The following is an 18,103-nucleotide window of genomic DNA, read 5'->3' on the forward strand; positions in this document are numbered from 1 at the left end:
GGTGTCTGCAGCCTCAAAAACACTCCAATCAGTGCAGTCAAAGCAGGCTTGTAGTTCCAGCTCTGCTTCATTGGTCCATCTCTTTACAGTCCTTAATACAGGCTTAGCAGATTTTAATTTCTGTCTGTAAGTTGGAAGAAGATGAACCAGACAGTGATCAGATAGTCCCAAAGCTGCTCTAGGAACAGAGCGATATGCATCCTTTATTGTTGTGTAGCAGTGATCCAGTATATTTCTGTCTCTGGTTGGGCATGTAATGTGCTGTTTGTATTTGGGCAGTTCACATGTGAGGTATGCTTTGTTAAAATCCCCAAGAATAATAATAATTGAGTCCGGGTATTGTTGTTCTGTGTCTGTGATTTGATCAGTCAGCTGTTGCAGCACTGTGTTCAAACACGCGTTTGGCGCGATATACACACTCACCAGAATAAACGAGGAAAACTCCCGTGGCGAGTAGAAAGACTTACAGTTAATAAAGAGCGCTTCCAAATTAGGACAGCAAATCCTCTTTAACTTTGTTACATCTGTACACCAACTTTCATTGATACAAAAGCATGTTCCACTGCCTCTCTTTTTCCCCGTTAACTCCGCGATGCGATCTGCTCTGAACAGCTGAAAGCCCGGCAGATGTAACGCGCTGTACGGAATGGCTTCACTCAGCCAGGTTTCTGTGAAGCACAAGGCAGCAGAGTTTGAAAAGTCCTTGATTGTGCGGGTGAGGAGATGTAGTTGTCCGTTTTATTAGGGAGAGAGCTGAGATTTGCTAGATGAATGCTCGGCAGTGTTGTTCGAAAGCCGTGCCAATGGAGCCTGACCAGCGGTGCCATCATGATGTATTTTTGTATGTTTATTTGCTTTTTTTGTGTGTATATACTCATGTGTGACCACAGGAATGTTTGTTGAGGGTCAGGGTGGGGTTGGGGATTGGGAGGGGTAATTGTGGGGTTTAAATGTTGATTCTATGTATATATGTTTTGCTTTTCTTTATTTACTGTATGAATCAATAAAAAATGTTAATTTAAAAAACTTTAACATGTCTCTAGGTATGGTTTTAAGAATTTCTGTGGACAGTCCAATGTCTTAGTGACTGTACCACTCATTGTTCTTAGTCCTACAAAACATCCTCTTTAAGGGTTTATCCCAATGTACTAATCCCTTTGAAGGGTTTACCCTCCAGATTAAGAGATGTCACGTTTTTGTTTATAGAACCTTGCAGTTGTAACTGGTTTATTGAACATTACACTTGGCAAACCTGCAGATTTATGAGGTATGGTCCGGTTCTGGTCCACTTGACAGCGAAGTGTCCATCAGTCAAACCCTACAGAAATGTTCGTTTTGAAGAGTCGGGCCAAATAGTGTTTTAAACTGCCCCATCTTTCTATAACCATTCCTTTGCAAAGCTTGAATCATAATGTGACTGGTTCATAAGTAATCCACGCTGACTGAGTCAAAACCACATATAATACATGCTGAAATGATCCGAACACCTATACAATCCTTTGATAAATGTGCCACACACACATAATCCTGCATCTGACATGATCAGGAACTGTTAAACTTCAGGTGCTCTTTCCAAATGTTAGGCTGTTTCAACAGAGGCCAAAGTTGAGAAACTGGTCTTCGCATCCACAACATCTCATATCTTCCATGTCTGTTTTCACACAAGACAAGATGCGGTTCTCACAGCCACAACATCTCACATCTTCTGTGTCTGTTTATGAACAGGATGGGATACGATTCTCGCAGCCAAAGGCAGCAGTGGAATGGAGCAGAACGAGATGCGTTTTTATAAACTGAACTTGTTCCGCTCTTAATCCATGGCACACATCGCCAGAAACACATAAAATCGATCTAAGACGTCCATTTCGTCCATTTTTACATAGACCAGCAATTAAAAGTAGGGCAGATGAGTGCAAGAACACATCCAGGACGTGTTTGTTCTCAAAACAGCAAGATGCAGTACAGCAGAATGAAACAGAAAGGGGTCACCTTTTAAAGGGATCATGAAATGGAGTATCAAATATTCCTTGATATTTAGACATTTAAGAGGTAACTGTACTATAAAAACATACTATAAATTTCAGAACTCAAAACTTCCTCCCCAGTCTAAAAAGAGCATTTATAGTTACCACCCTGCTGAAATATCTTGTTTTGAAATCTGTCTGTTCGTGACATCACGAAACATTGCTCATTTGTATTTACACATCCCACAACATGCATCATCGCACCCTTGGCCCCGCCCACTGGCGCACAGTTCAAGTCAAGAGAGCAGGCCTTGTGTGGCTAACTATTCCTAACATAACACCTAAGGGGAACCATCTGGACTATTTTGAATTATTTTGTATATAAACAAACTACACAGGCTCTTTGACCAAGTTACAACTCTGAAAGGGAGAAGCAATTCTCTCATTCAGTTGCTGCCTCTGTCATGGACGCGTTCTTTTGGCCATCTGCGCTATTTTCAGTTGTTGGTGTATGTAAACATAAGACGTCTTTGAAGATGGACGTCTTTGACCATTTTGGTGTGTTTCCGGTGGTTCATCTTAGTGTGCCTACAGTATGTGTGTGTGTCATTTCACCATTCTTTGGGCTATGATGTGTTCGTTTTTTTGGCTCATGTCAACATGGATTGCTTGTGAACTGTAATAATATGATTCAAGCTTTGCAAAGGAACTGTTATTGAAGGATTGGGCAGTTAAAACACTTCTAAAATGTAAGTAAACCATTTCATTCATGAATATTTAAAATGTCATGACTGTTTGATAGTTTATGGTGCTGTGTTAACAGTTGTGCTTGAGATGAACAGTTTAATATATTCAGATGAAATGTGTTGGATGTGCATTATGTGTAAGCCCTGCAATTTTATTTTATAATATCGAGATTCATTCACTTCCGACTGAGTTTGCTGAATTTGAGGGGCTGCATGATGTTAGCCAATCATAACAGTGTAACATCCGAGGTTGTTACCCCTCCTACCAACCACCAGAGGGAGCCCTCTCCCGAATACTAACTCTGTACCGTTTCTTCATTGGTTACTTCCTGTCTGAACTATATAAATACCATGCTGTTTCCACTGTCACGTTGTGAAGTATTGCCAGCTTACCCTGCCTTATCGAGCTTTTTTCCATTGCCATTGCTGATTGTTTATTTGCTATGACCTTTGCCTGATTCCTGGATTTTCTGTTTTTTGGATACCCCTTTGTTTTGTTTGCCTTGTTGGACTGTCTTTTTGGTTTATTGAATTAAGTCGCCTGCATAACGACTATCTCTATTTGCCTGTCGATTTGGATTGTTTGCTTGTGTTCTAATTAACTTCCAGCACATGGATCCTAACACCATCTCCATGGCCAGTTCATCACAAACAGTGTGCGTTTACATTGAAGTTTTAAAGAGGCGCTTAGGCCAAAACAAAGTGTTTCAGACAGTGGGCCAAAAACAGGGTGGAAAATGATCATATACAGTATTACTAAACTGTGACTGTTTTGGTGCAAAAAACATAACCCCTTTAAGAGTAACTTGACACAGTGGCATGAGACACCTAGTGCATGTTAGAAAAATAATTAAACACAGTCCAGATGGGCAGAAGTAGCTGCCCTGTGCAAGTTCTCTTTGGTGTGCCAGAATAGTAGGTCTATATGACCTGCTCTCTCCTCTTCACCTTTCCAACTGAACGTCAGTGGGCGGACCATGGGTGCGATTATGTAAAAGTAGGAGCTGTTGTCTTGCTGTGGAGGCAGTCATGCATTAAGGAGCCCCCGTGTGAAGTCATTAAGTCATGGAAGCAGACAAAGAGGTGTTTATGCAGCTTGGTTTCAATAAAAAAAAATTTTATTTTATTTTTTGCATTGAGGATGTTGTGAGTTCTAAAACTTACAGTATGTTTTATGTGAACTCTTATATGTTAAAAGATCAAGGAAAATTTGATTCCTCATCCCATGACCCCTTTAACACACCAAAACAACACTCAGCTCTTTGGAGTGGCTTTGATTTCAGTTTGTTGTTTGTCCTGTTTTTTGTTTTTTAGTTTCCTTCTTTTTAAATTGTTAACGTTTTCTTTGTGTATTTGAAAAAAAGGGGCAACTATACTCAGGTACTCAGACTATTTTAATCTCTCCTTGTACCAAGTGGGTTAAAGTGTTTAATGCTTTGGTTGCATTAAATCAAATCAAATCAAATCAAATCACTTTATTGTCACACAGCCATATACACAAGTGCAATGGTGTGTGAAATTCTTGGGTGCAGTTCCGATCAACATAGCAGTCGTGACAGTGATGAGACATATACCAATTTACAATAACATCAAATTAACACAACACAATTTAAACATCTGTTATACATAATTACACTCAACTTAAAACATCAAATTAACACAACACAATTTAAGCATCTGTTATATACATAATTACACTCAACTTAAAACATCAAATTAACACAACACAATTTAAACATCTGTTATACATAATTACACAACTTAAAACATCAAATTAATACAACACAATTTAAACATCTGTTATACACATAATTACACTCAACAATATACAAATAATAACATACACTGTACAGTATACAATATGCTGTTTTTTTTTTTTTTTTTTTTTTTACTATATAGATACTATATAGATACACATTATTCAATAAAAATTAAAAAATATATAAAAAAAGTATATATATATATATATATATATATATATATATATATATATATATAGAATGTACAGTATTGTACTGTATTGACATTCAGGCTGTCGGTTGATAGTCAGTTGTTAAGAGAGACATAATATAATAACAGTAATATAATTTATGACAGTCCGGTGTGAGATAAAAGAGTAATAAAGTGCAGGGCTGATGTATTTTGATCGTGGGAGATCAAGAGTTCAGAAGTCTGATTGCTTGAAGCTGTCATGGAGTTGGCTAGTGCGGGTCCTGATGCTGCGATACCGCCTACCTGATGGTAGCAGTGAGAACAGCCCATGGCTCGGGTGGCTGGAGTCTCTGATGATCCTCCGAGCTTTTTTCACACACCGCCTTGTATATATTTCCTGGAGGGAGGGAAGCTCACCTCCGATGATGTGTTTGGCAGTTCGCACCACCCTTTGCAGTGCTTTGCGGTTGTGGGCGGTGCTATTGCCGTACCAGGCGGAGATACAGCCAGTCAGGATGCTCTCCACAGTGCAGGTGTAGAACCGTGTGAGGATGTGGCGGTTCATTCCAAACTTCCTCAGCCGTCTCAGGAAGAAGAGGCGCTGATGAGCCTTCTTCACAACGACTTCAGTGTGGACGGACCATGTGAGTTCCTCAGTGATGTGGACACCCAGGAACTTGAAGCTGCTGACTCTCTCCACTGGTGCTCCATTGATGGTGATTGGACTGTGTTCTCTGTCTTTTCTTCTGAAGTCCACCACAAGCTCCTTTGTCTTACTGACGTTGAGGGAGAGGTTGTGCTCCTGACACCAGCATGTCAGAGTGTGCACCTCCTCTCTGTAGGCTGTTTCATCATTGTCAGTGATCAGACCTACCACCGTCGTGTCATCAGCAAACTTAATGATGGCATTGGAGTTATGTGTTGCCACACAGTCATGTGTGTACAGGGAATACAGTAGTGGGCTGAGAACACAGCCCTGTGGGGCTCCAGTGTTGAGGGTCAGTGATGAGGAGATGTTGCTGCCTATTCTAACCACCTGGCGTCTGCTTGACAGGAAGTCCAGGATCCAGCTGCACATCGAGCTGTTTAAGCCCAGAGCCCGGAGTTTCTCATCTAGCTTGGAGGGCACTATGGTGTTGAATGCTGAGCTGTAGTCTACAAACAACATTCTCACATAAGTGTTCTTTTTTTCCAAGTGGGAGAGAGCAGTGTGTATTGTAGATGCAATGGCATCATCAGTGGAGCGGTTGTTGCGGTATGCAAACTGCAGCGGGTCAAGATTGAGTGGTAATACAGAGCAGATGTAATCTCTGATTAGTCTCTCAAAACATTTGCTGATGATGGGGGTCAGAGCAACAGGACGCCAGTCATTTAAACACGTTATTTTTGATTGTTTTGGAACAGGCACAATGGTGGATGTTTTAAAGCATGTGGGGACTACAGACAAAGAGAGGGAAAGGTTGAAAATGTCCGTAAAAACACCAGCCAGCTGGTTCGCGCACGCTCTGATGACGCGGCCCGGAATGCCGTCTGGACCCGCGGCTTTGCGGATATTCACCCGTCGGAAGGATCGGGTTACATCCGCTACAGAGACGGAGAGTGAACTAACCTCTGTAGCTTCAGCCGCGAGAGCTCTCTCCGCGAGGGCGGTGTTATTTCCCTCGAAACGAGCATAAAAAGTATTTAGCTCATCCGGTAGAGAGGCAGCGGTGTTCATGGCGGAGTTTTTATTCCCTTTAAAGTCCGTGATGATGTTAATTCCCTGCCACATGCTTCTAGAGTTGGTGGTGTTAAACTGTCCTTCAATCTTGCTCCTGTACTGGCGTTTTGCTGTTTTGATAGTTTTTCGGAGGGCATAACTGGCTTGTTTATGCTCCTCCGCGTTCCTGGAATTAAAAGCGGAGGTCCGCACATTAAGTGCTGCGCGAACATCGCTATTGATCCACGGCTTCTGATTCGGATAGATTCGCACAGTTCTGGTCGGAATCACTTCCTCTACACACGTTCTGATGAAACACATTACGCTATCAGCGTAAAGCTCGATGTCGTCATCAGAGGCGGACCGGAACATCTCCCAGTCCGTGCGATCAAAACAGTCTTGTAGCGTAGAGTCTGATTGGTCCGACCAGCACTGGATCGTTCTGAGGGTGGGTGCTTCCTGTTTCAATTTCTGCCTGTAAGCGGGCAGAAGCAGAATGGAAGAGTGGTCCGATTTGCCAAATGGTGGGCGGGAAAGGGATTTGTAGCCATCCCGGAACGGAGAGTAGCAATGGTCCAAAACCCGGTCCCCTCGTGTGTTGAAACTAATGTGCTGGTGATATTTTGGTGCGACTGATTTTAAACTGGCTTTATTAAAGTCCCCGGTCACAATGAACGCGGCCTCAGGGTGCGCGGTTTCCTGCTCACTTATGCTCCCATACAGTTCCTTGAGTTCCTCTGTGTCGGCTTGTGGGGGAATGTACACAGCAGTGATAATGACCGCTGTGAATTCCCTCGGTAGCCAGAATGGTCGACACAGAAGCATAAGAAATTCCAGATCAGGAGAACAGAAAGACTTGATGGAATGTACGTTCCTCTGATCACACCAGGATTTGTTGATCATAAAACATACACCACCTCCTCTAGTTTTACCTGAGAGGTCTTTCGCTCTGTCCGCTCGGAGCATGGAGAACCCCGTGGGTTCAATGGCTGAGTCTGGAATCTCCGCAGACATCCAAGTTTCCGTAAGGCAGATAATGCAGCAGTCCCTCGTCTCTCGTTGGAAAGAGATCCGCGCTTTCAGCTCGCAGAGCTTGTTATCCAGAGACTGAAAATTTGCCAGTAGAATAGTGGGTAGCGGGGGTCGATTTGCGCGGCGTCTTACTCTGATGAGAACGCCGGCTCTGTTTCCCCTTTTCCTCCTGCGTTTCCGCGGCCGTGCTGCCCAGACAAAGGGCTCCGCTTGCGTGTTTGTAAACAGCGGGTCGGCATTGAGGAATGTGAAGTCCGGTTTTCGGTGTGAGATCGCTGAACCAATGTCCAAAAGTGTTTGTCTGTCGTAGACAATAAGGCAGACAACATCCAAGACAAAAAAAACATAAGAATTGTAAACAAAACAAACAAACCATTGCTATGTTGTGTCGGAGCTCGCAACGCAGCAGCCATACTCGGCGCCATCTTGAGTCCTTTATTCCATTATTTAACCAATGGCCATGTTTCTAAAGCACACATTTACTGCACCAGTGCTATTTTATTGGTATTTATTGTTATTAACTGAGTTAACAGTTCCATAGTATCAGGGTTGTGGTAGTAAAAGACAGTAGACCAGTAGGGAGTGACATTTTAAAGCATTTATTACAAGCTTCACACTATTACAGTGTGACTATCGACAAATAAGTGAAGGCTGTTTTGTATTTATGCAGCATGTTCTCAGAAACCATTAGGCTCTATATGTATGTACAGTATCTAAACACAAACCTTTGTCATAGGTATACAGTAAATACATAGTGCTGTGGAAAAGTAAGGACACCCCATGAAAAGTTTAGTCTTTTTAAACATACTAAGACATATATATATATATATATATATATATATATATATATATATATATAAGACTGCCATGTCAACAATATTGATGGATAATGGAAATATAATTTAACAAATAAAATTAGAAATTTACATTTCATAATAAGTTTGACAGAAATACATAAAAATACTTTTTTGTGGGAAAAAGTAAAAAACATTTATTGCTACATAAAATGCCTTAAAATAGATTTAAGTGCCATTTACACCTCAATAGTTATTTAAATACATTGTGCCATCATGCCAAGATCAAAAGAGCTGCCTAAGGCTCTAGGGAGTAAAGTTTTTAATGTTAATGAGTCTGGAAAAGGATTTAAAGCCATTTGTGAGCTTTATGATGAGCTAAGATACTCTACAAATGAACATGGTTTTACCACTAGGAATCTGAACAGGTCAGGCCATTCCACCAAATATAGTCCAAGTGCAGAGAACAAAATGCTTCAAGTTTAAAAAAAATCCCAGTTATCAAGGGATCTACGGGCAGCTCCAGCAACAGTCAATAGAAAAAAGTGCACAAATCAACCATTACAAAGAGACTGCACTAATCTTATTTACATGGGAAGCCAGAAAAGTAGAGTTTGGCAAAAAACAAACAAACTAACAAACAACAACAACAAAACACTGCATTTGAGAAGAAGAACCCCACACCAACTGAAATGTCTTGGTTACTGATGTAATCTCTGTTCCCTGATGGAGGAAACGAGACGTTGTGTCAATGTAGTGACACTAGGGGTTCGCTCTTGAGAGCCCCAATCACCTTTGCTTTATTCAGAAAAGGCCAATGAAAATTGGCGAGTGGAATTTGCATGCCACTCTCCGCCCCGGACATATGGGTATAAAAGGAGATGGCTTGCACCACTCATCCAGAGTTGTGCTGAGGAGTCGAGAGAGAGTCCTGGCCATGTCAGCAGTCGGTTCAGCGCTGCGGCAGGAGGGACACAACATCTCGTTCCCTCCATCAGGGAACAGAGGTTACATCAGTATCCAAGACATTCCTTGTCTGTCACTCACTTGACGTTGTGTTGATGTAGTGACACTAGGGGTTCCTATATGAAATGCCGCAGGCACTGAACTGTGTTACGAGGTACGGAGGAGCAGACATGGGCAGGCTGCTGTGTGCCTCACAGCGAGCGCTCGACCAAGTCGTGACCTTCCAGCGAGTTAGGGAAGGCGTCTCCCTGGTCCTGATAAGGGTGGGAGGAGGCACTTACCCGAGGAAGCTACAGGTGGTGGCTTTTCCTGATTTTTGTATTAAGCAATTCCCACCGAGCACCTGCTAGGATAATGCTAGGGAAGTGCTCTTCCCTCTCCAGGAGGGAGAGCACTACGGAGACCACATCCTACCAGAGGGAGGTTAACATGTGGAGAATACGTCACATGGACTTACCGACGGGGAAGTACACATATGGAAAGATGCCACTGGGGAGGACCCTATCTACGGAGAGGTTACACAACAACAGTGGCCGAGGCAGAGCAGAGCTCTGACGAGGGGAAACACAGTGTTCACCAGAGGGGAAACCGAGCTGTGGAAATGCATCATATGGGATTACCAAGGGGGAATCACCACATATGGAGCACTGAGCCCAAGTACACGGGCTCACCTGAAAAGGGGCATACCATGAGTACTGGGCCTGGTGTTGTTACTCCTACACCATTCGCCACCGAATAGTGCTTAAAGAATTAAAGAGGCGTCCAGTGTTCACCAGTTGCGGGGAACTGTTGAGGACAAGATAGCGCACATTATCACCTTAAAAGGGGAAAGGCACAATGCAAGCAATACACCTGACCGGCTGCCCAGCCTACCTGTTGTTACCTCGTAAAACTGGTTCTATGCGCAGGTTGTAGAACCTCGCAATGTATTGGGTGTAGCCCAACCCGCTGCTCTGCATATGCCTGCTAGAGAGGCACCCCTCGCCAGTGCCCAGGAGGACGCAACACCTCTGATGGAATGCACCCGGACTCCCAAAGGGCATGGCAGTTCTTGTGATTGGTAAGCCAGAGAAATGGCATCCGCAATCCAATGGGACATCCTCTGTTTGGAGAGAGCTTTCCCCTTCTGCTGCCCTCCAAAACAGACAAAGAGTGTGCGGTTCAGATAGATGTGCATGGCGTAAACTGGACACAGCAACGAGAAGGCCGGGTCTTCCTCCTCTGAAGGGAGCGCTTGCAGGTTCACCACCTGATCCTTGAAGGGAGTGTTGGGAACTTTGGGCACATAACAGGGCCGGGGTCTCAAGATCACGTGAGAGTGTGCCGGTGACAGAGAGCGCCTGCAGGTCCCCAACCCTCTTGATAGTAGTGAGCACCACCAGTAGGGCCGTCTTCAGCGACAAAGTGCTGAGCTCGGCCTTCTCCAGGGGCTCAAAGGGGGCTCTCTGTAAGGCAGGTAGGACCACAGAGAGATCCCAAGAGGGAATCAAGTGCGGTCTAGGGGGATTCAATCTCCTTGCGCCTTTGAGGAACCTGGTGATCAGGTCATGCTGCCGAGAGGGTCTCCCATCCGGTGTATATGCTGCTATAGCAGCCACGAACACCTTCAGGGTAGAGGGAGACAGCTGCCTTTCCAGCCCCTCATGTAAGAAGGACAACACAGACCCGACTGCGCATCTCCGTGGATCTTCCCCGTGGGAAGAACACCAATTCATGAAGAGATGCCACTTCAGAGAGTACAGCCGCCTTGTGGAGGGGGCTCTGGCTTGAGTGATCATGTCTACCACCGCTGGCGGAAGGCCTGCTAGGTCCTCAGCATCCCATCCAGGAGCAAGACGTGGAGATTTCAGAGGTCTGGCCACGGGTGCTGGAGCGTGCCCTGCCCCTGAGTGAGAATGTCCTGCCTAAGGGGAATGTGCCAGGGAGGGGCTACTGCCAGGAGCATCAAGTCTGAAAACCAAGTCTGGTTGGGCCAGTATGGCACAACCATCAGGACTTGTTACCCGTCCTCCCTGACTTTGCACAACGTCTGTACAACGAGGCTCACTGGGGGAAACGCATACTTGTGCAGAGGGGAGTCTCGGACAGGGAGTACCAAAGAGGGCAGTGAGAGGACTCTCGGGAGGTAAATAGGTCCACCTGCGCCTCCCCAAATCTCTCCCAAATTAGCAGAACTGCACGAGGGTGGAGTCTTCACTCTCCGCGGAGCGCTACCTGCCATGAGAGTGCGTCTGCTGCACAGTTGAGGATGTCCGGGAGGTGAGTGGCTCTGCTGACTCCAAAGGAGGAGGCGGCGGGTGAGTTGAAGGCATATGAATTGAGCGTACGCCGCCCTGGTGGTTTATGTACGCCACAGTGCCTGTGTTGTCCGTCCGGACCAATACGTGCTTGCCCTGAATCAATGGCCAAAGCCTCAGCAGGGCCAGCGATACTGCCAGCAACTCTAGGCAGTTGATGTGCCACTGAAGGCGGGGCCCTGTCCAGAGCCCCAGTACTGCTTGCCCATTGCACACAGTGCACCAGCCCAAATTCGAGGCATCTGTCTCAGAGAGCTTGTGTCGTAACTTAGCAGTATTTCTGAGGTGGAAGAATGCTGTTATACAAGCATTGGAAATTTGATTTTAAAAGGAAAGATTGGTATCAAATATAACATGTAATTTCTTCACTGTAGAAGTCGACGTAACAGTATATCCATTGAGAGTCAAATTATATTTTAGCATCTTATTTTTAGAGGTTTTTGGTCCATTATTTTTAGTGGTTTTTGGTTCCCTGGCTGCTCCATCAGGGAACAGAGGTTACACAAGTAACCATGACATTCCCTATCTGTCACTCACTCAACGTTGTGTCGATGTGGAGACACTAGGGTCACTATTGGGAGCCCGAGACACCTCTGGTCTTTGATAAAAGGCCAATGAAAATTGGCGAGTGGTATTTGCATGCCACTCCCCCGGACATACGGGTATAAAAGGAGCTGGTATGCAACCACTCATTCAGATTTTCTCTTCGGATCCGAACGGTCATGCTCACTGAGCTGAATTATTACTGTTCATTCACCTCTGCTGGATCTGACGGTGCATTTCAGGGGCTTCTCCCTCCTCTGCACTGGTGCACTGCAGAGAACACCCCTGGGCGCTTCGGCAGAAATAAGAGAGTATATTTTCTGAAAGAGTTTATTTCTTTAAAAGAGTATATTTCTCTAAAAGAGCTGCACACACGGAACGTCTTTTTAAAGATGCCTTTCCGATTTTGTGTTATTCCTGGTTGCATTCGTTATCTCTCAACTTTGGATGGTCATGATCGCTGTCTTCGTGTCTGGGCGCGACCCTCATGGAGGCAGTGTTCGTGGATGGTTCATGTTCTCACTGCGAGAACATGACCATGGCAACGTTGCGGTCACGGCTTGCTTTCGTAAGAAAGCAAGCCACCCCAGCGGCTCCCCGCCTCGGTCCTCCTACCTACGGGTTTTAGGCCAGCGCGGCTAACACTAGGACGATTTGGGGACCCCAATGGGATCGCCTCTGCCGGGTATCCCCCCACGGACCTCCCATTCCCCAGCACGCTCGCCTGCCCCAGTCATGCTTCCGGATGAGTCTGCCGGCTCGTCTCACGGCGAGTCTGGCCTCTTGTTTGGAGCCCGCGAAGATGATGAGCTCTCGAGCGCAACATCGGAAAGCGGGCTTCTCCAGTCGGACACAGAAGCCTCAGCTGGGCTCCCCCCCTCGAGAACGATTGCCCAGTCACAGGCTGATGCAGATATGACGGACATGCTTTCCCGGGCGGCCGCAAGCTTCGGGTTAGAGTGGAACCCTCCGCTCTCCCCTGAACCCTCATGGCTTGATGATTGGTTCCTAGGCTCGCAGTGCCGCTCAAAGGAGCCACGCCCCGCTCCAGTGCCTTTCTTCCCAGAAGTGCACGAGGAGCTGATGAAATTGTGGGGGGGCACCTTTTACTGCCTGGCCCCGATTCCTCAGTTCCCCCGCCCTCACTACCCTCGATGGCGGGGCGGCCAGGGGCTATACAGTGATTCCCCAGTGGATAAGGTGCTCGCGGTGCACCTATTCCTGCAGAGCACCGCCACCTGGCGCAGATGCCCAAAGCTCCCGTCCAAGCCCTGTAGGTTCACGTCATCCCTGACGGCCAAAGTCTACAGTGCTGCTGGACAAGCCACCTCTGCCCTGCACGCCATGGCTCTCCTGCGGGTCCACCAAGCCAAGGCGCTAAAAGAACTGCACAAGGGTAGTTCCGCCCCAGATCTGATGCAGGAACTGCGCTCATCAACCAACCTCACTCTCCGGGTGACGAAGGTCATGGCGCGGTCACTCGGGCGATGTCCACATTAGTGGTCCAGGAGCGCCACCTTTGGCTCAACCTGGTCGAGATGGGTGAGGCCGACAAGACACGGTTCCTTGCTGCCCCTATCTCCCAGGCTAGCCAATTTGGCGATACTGTCAGTTCTCGACGGTGAAGCAGCAGACGGAGGCTATCCGTCATATCCTGCCCCAGAGTGGCTCAAGATCCCACACCCTGTCTGCTCGTCACCAAGGGCGTCCCTCTGTGGTGACTCCACCGGCTCCGCCGCAGCCTGCCCCTTCGGCCCGGCCCCGGCGTGGAGCCCACCGCAGGAAGTAGACGCCACCCGTCTCATGGCCGGCCGCCAAGAACCCACGAAGGGCTTCAAAGCGCCCCTGAGACAAGTGACCCAGGGTCGACGAAACCCACTGCATTGGAGCTGGTAGTAAGACCACTCCATCCCCTGGTGGAGGGCCGGCTGGAGAATCTTTTGTTGCCTTTTCATTTGATTTTGCCGCATGCCCAAGTGGCTGCGGTACCCAACAGTTTAGCAAAAGAGCGGTTTCCTTCTTCCCTGGGTCACATACCCTGTGTGCACAGTTGTCATCATGACCACCGTCAACCTTTTTACCCTTGCAGGATTGGCGCTCCAGCGGCGGTCTCCCCGCCCCTGAGCGCCCAGCTGTGGCACACATCCGCCCCCGATGTGACAGTCTCCATGGGTTGCGAGGACAGGCCTTTTCCTCCCCTGTCCCAGGCTGTTCCGGGGGTGGTCACAAGGAGCTAGGTAAGTGCTTTAATGTCCCTAGACTCAGCATGGCCACGACATGGTGTGGCACCTCGAGCTCTGCCCAGCTGCGAGGCCCCACCTGCCGGAACGTCCCTTTGGTCCCCCTCTTGCGGAACTTGGATGCATGGCTTGTGCTTTCCAATCCATCGCGATGGCTTGTCCGGACAATCTGACTTGGCTACGTGATTCACTACACCTTGGTGAAGGACGAATACACTGCTACCTTGCGCGTGGATATCATCAACCTCCTACAGAAGGGTGCGATAGAACCTGTCCCTTCGGCCAAGATGAAGAAGGGGTTTTACAGCCTACTTCATCGTACCGAAAAAAGGCGGTGGATTGCAGCCAATCTTGGATCTGCGAGTACTGAACCAGGCTTTACACAGGCTCCCGTTCAAGATGCTGATGCAAAAATGCATTCTGGTGAGCGTCCAGCATCAAGATTGATTCACGGCGGTAGACCTGAAGGATTCTACCTCGACACAGACCCTTCCTCTGGTTTGCATTCGAGGGTCGGGCGTATCAGTACAAGGTCCTCCCTTTTGGTCTGTCCTTGTCCCCTCGCATCTTCACGTAGGTCGCAGATGCAGCTCTTGCCCCGTTAAGGGAGGTGGGCATTCGCATTCTCAACTATCTCGACGATGGCTAATCCTAGCTTACTCTCGGGACATGTTGTGTGCACACAGGGACTTGGTGCTCTTGCACCTCAGCTGATTAGGGCTTCGGGTCAACTGGGAAAAGAGCAAGCTCCTCCCGGTTCAGAGCATCTCTTTTCTCGGTTTGGAGTTGGACTCAGTCTCATTGACAGCGCGCCTCCCGAACGAGCGCACACAGTCGGTGCTGACCTGTTTGAAGGCGTTCAAACAGAAAACAGCGGTTCCGCTGAAATTCTTTCAGAGGCTCCTGGGGCATATGGCATCCTCAGCGGTGGCCACCCCACTTGGATTGATGCACATGAGACCGCTTCAGCACTGGCTTCAGACTCGAGTCCCGAGATGGGCATGGCGCCGCGGGACACATCGCGTGGTCATCATGTCGGTCTGTCACGTCTCTTCAGCCCTTGGACCGACCTCATGTTTCTACAGGCAGGCGTTCCCCTAGAGCAGGTCTCCAGGAACGTCGTGGTCACGACAGATGTCTTCAAAATGGGCTGGGGCCCGCGGCTGCGTTGGCACATCAACTGCCTCGAGTTGCTGCAATTATGCTCACCCTGCTAAGGTTCCGGCAGTTGATCCAGGGATGTGTTAGTTCAGACAGACAACATGGCAACAGTAGCATATGTCAACCGCCAAGGCGGTCTGCGCTCTCATTGTATGTCACAACTCGCCCACCGTCTCCTCCTCTGGAGTCAGCAGCACCTCAAGTTGCTGCGAACCACTCACATCCCAGGCGAACTCAACACTGCAGCGGATGCGCTGTTATGGCAGGTTACCCTCAGAGGAGAGTGGAGACTCCACCCTCAGGTGGTCCAGCTGATCTGGAGTCGATTCGGACAGGCACAGGTAGACCTGTTTGCCTCCCAAGAATCCTCCCACTGCCCGGTCTGGTACGCCCTGACCGAGGCACCTCTCGGCATAGACACGCTGGCACACAGCTGGCCCCCTGGCCTGCGCAAATATGCATTTCCCCCAGTGAGTCTACTTGCATGGACTCTGTGCAAGGTCAGGGAGGATGAGGAGCAGGTCATCCTGGTAGCACCCTACTGGCCCACCCAGACATGGTTCTCGGACCTCATGCTCCTCGCAACAGCCCCCCCCCCCCCCCGGTGAATTCCCCTGAGGAAGGACCTTCTTTCTCAGGGACGGGGCACCATCTGGCACCCGTGACCAGACCTCTGGAATCTCCATGTCTGGCCCCTGGATGGGACACGCAAGACCTAAGCAAGACCTAAGCGGTCTACCACCCGTGGTGGTAGACATGATCACTCAGGCTAGGGCCACCTCTACGAGGCGCTTGTATGCCTTTAAGTGGCGTCTGTTCACTAAGTGGTGTTCTTCCCGACGGGAAGACCCCCAGAGATGCGCAGTCGGATCGGTGCTTTCCTTCCTGCAGGAGAGGTTGGAAGGGCGGCTGTTCCCTTCCACCTTGAAGGTGTACTTGAAGGTCCAGGCTACTCTCAAGTGATCTTGAGACCCCGACCGGGCTATGTGCCCAAGGTTCCCACAACCCCTTTTAGGGACCAGGTGGTGAACCTGCGAGCACTGCCCCAGGAGAAGGCAGACCCAGCCCTGTTGTTGCTGTGTCCATTGCACACTTTACGCATCTATTTGGATCACACGCAGAGCTTTAGGATCTCTGAGCAGCTCTTTGTCTGCTTTGGTGCACAGCGGAAAGGAAGCGCTGTCTCCAAGCAGAGGATCGCCCACTGGCTCATTGACGCCATAGCTATGGCATATCACACCCAGGATGTGCCGCCCCCGGTAGGGCTACGAGCCCATTCTACCAGGGGTGTAGCGACCTCCTGGGCCCTGGCCAGGGGTGCCTCTCTAACAGACATTTGCAGAGCAGCAGGCTGGGCAATACCCAACACCTTTGTGAGGTTCTACAACCTCCGGGTGGAACCTTTTTCGTCCTGGGTTGTGGCACACAATACAAGCGGTTATGCCCGGGATAGCCGTCTGGGTGTATCGCTTGCACATAGCACCTTTCACCTCCTCTGAGCTGAAGACGTGCACCATTAATTCCCAGTAGTGTTCACAAACTATGTTCCCTGGTTGACTTCCTCCGAGCCCTGTGGCAGTTGAGTTTTCGGAGAGACTCGCTGCCAGCCCAGTACACATGCTAACTAAGAGCCCTGTTCTGAGGTAGGTGCTCCGCATGTGGCGGTTCCCTGTAAGGTAACCCCATGCGATGTATTTCTTTCCGCTAATTCGTTTCCCTGTTGGCAAACTGCGTCTTCCATGGGCAGAGCCCCCTCTGCCACAGTCTCCATGTTTGTAGTAACTCTTCCCCCATTGGGTAGGATCTACCATGAGACTTCTCCACATGACATACTTCCGACATAGTTCGGCAAGACCATGTGACATATTTTCCACTTAAATATCCCCCCTCTCTCTGGGTGAAGTGCGGTCTCCACGGTGTCCTCCCCTTGGGAGGGACACTCCCCGACTAGACCTGGTCGGCCCAGTTGGATATTCCCCCTTTTTTTAGGGAGTGGGAAAAAAAGAAGGCGAAAAGAGGCCACGACTGGGCTAGCCTGTCTTTATCTTTTGGGTAGTCGACTTGTCCCCAAAGGGCCGTTCGAGACTCATAACTATGTTGGGGGAGGTTACATGTCTGCCTGGTGCACTGGGTACAAGGCACACAGTTCGTCACACACCGCCAGTTCACGTAACACAGTTCAGCCAGTTGCGGCATTTTGTAATGGGACCCCTAGTGTCACTACATTGACACAGCGTTGAGTGAGTGACAGATAGGGAACGTCATGGTTACTTGTGTAACCTCCATTCCCTGATGGAGGGAATGAGACGTTGTGTCCCTCCTGCCACAATGCTGAACTACCTGCTGAAATAGCCGGACCTTGTCTCGGCTCCTCAGGATAAAACCTGAATGAGTGGTTGCACGGCAGCTCTTTTTATACCCGTATGTCTGGGGGAGTGGCATGCAAATACCACTCGCCAATTTTCATTGGCCTTTTATCAAAGACCAGAGGTGTCTCGGGCTCCCAAGAGTGACCCCTAGTGTCACTACATCGACACAACGTCTCGTTCCCCCCATCAGGGAATGGAGGTTATGCAAGTAACCATGACGTTTACTGTATAGTTTTAAATGTGATTTTTACCAACAGTTGTTTATTCTCTAAAATAACGAGCAATAGCTTTTAAGTTATCAAAAAGACGTATTAAATGTCTAGTGATACACCAAAATGAAAATTGTGGACACACCAAGCC

Source organism: Myxocyprinus asiaticus, chromosome 7 (genome assembly GCF_019703515.2).
Source record: "Myxocyprinus asiaticus isolate MX2 ecotype Aquarium Trade chromosome 7, UBuf_Myxa_2, whole genome shotgun sequence".
NCBI classification, from domain to species: Eukaryota; Metazoa; Chordata; class Actinopteri; order Cypriniformes; family Catostomidae; genus Myxocyprinus; species Myxocyprinus asiaticus.